The sequence below is a fragment of the Nannospalax galili genome, unplaced genomic scaffold (assembly GCF_000622305.1).
Source record: "Nannospalax galili isolate Female #2095 unplaced genomic scaffold, S.galili_v1.0 scaffold896, whole genome shotgun sequence".
Classification (NCBI taxonomy): Eukaryota; Metazoa; Chordata; class Mammalia; order Rodentia; family Spalacidae; genus Nannospalax; species Nannospalax galili.
In genome coordinates this window covers 503,963-506,913 of record NW_008338110.1, presented here as the reverse complement: position 1 = coordinate 506,913, position 2,951 = coordinate 503,963, and positions in this window count along the sequence as shown.

Genomic DNA, 2,951 nt, shown 5'->3' with positions numbered 1-2,951 from the left:
AGTCTGTGGCACCAGGAAAATAGTATTGTCATTGAAGAAATTGTGCAGAAAAGATTGAGCTCTTAAGAAAGGTCACAGGAAAATTAGAATTTTCTACAACAGTGAAATTTGAAAACTATAAAATAATCAGATTTGGAAGAGCAGATTTAAAGCCTCAGAAACTCTGAAACAGGCTATTCATTATAAAGTAATTCAAAGAATAATAGGCGACCAAAATCAGAAATAAACCATCAGTCAGGGGCCACAGACTGCATACATCCAAAAATCAGAAGAAATATCTGTGTGGACAGACACAAAGTAGATAACTATATAGTGAATTATGAAGTTGATTTGTGAAGAATCATCTTCAAAATAAAAGTTAAGATAAAACACCACTCTCCAAAGTTGTCTTCTCACTTCCTCTCAGCAAGCAAGGTACACACGCACACACACACACACACACACACACACACACACACACACACACACACATGCACACACACATTGACAAAAGTGATAGTTAAACTAATGATACAATAACCGGGCATGGTGGTGCATGCCTTTAATCCGAGCACTCGGTAGGCAGAAGCAGCAGAACTTCTGTGAGTTCAAGGCCAGCCTGGTCTACAGAATGAGTTCAAATCAGCTGGAGCCACAGGGAGACCCTGTTTCAAAAAGAGCAAAAAATTAAATAAATAAATAAATAAATAAATAAATAAATAAATAAAACTAAAACAAATGGCACCTAATCTTGTTGAGAATGTGGGAGAAAGAATGAACATTATTTATTATTGATGGGAGAACAAACTAGTACAGCCTCTATGGAAATCAGTGTATATTTTTTTCAAAAAAACTAAATTAGAACTATACCACTCCTGGGCAGGTACCCAAAGGATTGCATATTTGACCACAGAGATACTTGCATGTGAATATTGGTTGCTGCTCTATTCATAAAATGAGCCTAGATGTCCCTCAAGTGATGAATATACAATGAAAATGTAGTATATATATATATATACAATGGAATTGTATGTAACTGTAAAGAAAAATAAAATATGTAGGAATGTGAATGTAATTTTCAAACATTATATTAAGGTATAATATAGAATATCAGAGAGAAAAAAAATCCATTTCATATCTAATATGCATCTACTACTTCCTAGTATTTATATGTGTATTGTTATGTGGGAGGAAATGTGTGTAGAGGCCAGGAAAGGAGTAATAGTCTCCAGAAATAGGAGAAATGAGGGGAGGTAGGGTAGTAAGACACGTGCAACACGAAAGTAGACAGGAAAATACTGAGGTAGGATTAACAGAAGAAGGGGGAAGGACCTTCTCTCGGGGGAGAGGAGGTGGTATGGGGGGCATCAATCAAAACTTGTGAAAATGCCATAAGAGACCTTTTACTTAGCTACTTTGTAAGCTAATTAAAAATAAAACTATGGAAAAGGTAGTTTTGAAAGTAGGTCCTTGGATGGGTGGATGAAGCCTCTCCTAGAAGCCATGAAGTTATGAAATGGAAATTCCAGTGCCAGAGATCAAATACCTTCCTAAGAATTGTTGATCAGGAAGCACTCTGACACTCCCTAAAACAATACAGAATACTCCTACCGATGTTGGTTGCCCATCAGAACTACTTGGTAAGATATCATTGTTGAAGGCATCACATATTTTGGTAGCAGGATATAGAGAAATGAAGCCAGACCTGAGACGGAAGCGTGCTTGTTGCTGCCTGGGTTTCGTAGTGCTGGAAATTGCTATGCAGGCTACTGTGAGATGACTGTCAACAGTCTCACTCAGCTGAGAGACCTGTATGCTACTTACACTGCCAGCCTGCCAGTAAGATGTACCCACATGCGCAATAACGGCATGACTTTTTAGAGGGTAAAAACACTTCTTTCCTAGAACTGAAGCCTGCTCTACAGGAGGGAATTCAATATCCTGTACTGTAATCCCTGTAATAGTCCACGGTTGGGAAAGAGTTAGAACCTAATAAGGAAATTATTATTTTTCTGTTGCTAAATTGACACGATGTAACTGTCAAATTACCTTCTACATATTTATGGTTACATTCATAAGTAGGTGGTGCAATGAGTTTTGATAACAGAAGCTTCTTTTTGCATAGATGATGGCTGCTTATTACAGTGGCTCATAGCTGGTCAAAGTTCATAGAATGGTGAATGTTCAACTCTAAATGGGATATCTAGATCACTGCCTACAAGGCTCAGAAAATATCACAGAGGAGGGAGCGTTGAGAGAAGAGTATGGGTGGAGTGCTGTGCAAGGCTCTCTGTGAAGCATTATACACACATGTCATTCTTGAACTCAGAAATTGTGATTAAATGCACAAGATTTGCATAAGATTGGGCCAAAAAACATTTGGTCATAGAAAATAGATATGTTCCTCAGGACTCAGCTCTTTTCTGTTAATCTACAAGCATTCAACACTATTTAGAGGGAGAGACTAGTTAGGCCACACTAATCCCTAAGGATATGTACGTGGTTAATGGTTTCTGGAGCTGGGAGAGACATCATCTTCAGTGGAGTACCAACTAGTAAGTTGAACTTGCTCCTGCAAATAATCCCTCACTCATGATTCTGTGGATAATCCTAATGAAACCCATTGGGTCACCAAGAGAAAATCATGAGGGTAGATTGAGTTAAGCAGTGTGACATCTAAGCCAGCCAGAGCTTTACATGAAGGCCATATCTTAAAAACATTAACATTCTGGGACAGTGAGATGGTTCGGTGGATAAGACCCTTGCCACCAAGCATTGCAGCTAGATGTCAGGAACGCATATGGAGTAAGAATTAAATCAACTCAAACAAGTTGTCCTCTGATGTCTACGCAAGTGCTGCGGCAGTACACATGTACACACAGGTAAATAGATGATAGATATAGATAGATTAGATGATGATGATAGATGATTGATGATAGATGATAGATAGATAGATAGATAGATAGATAGAT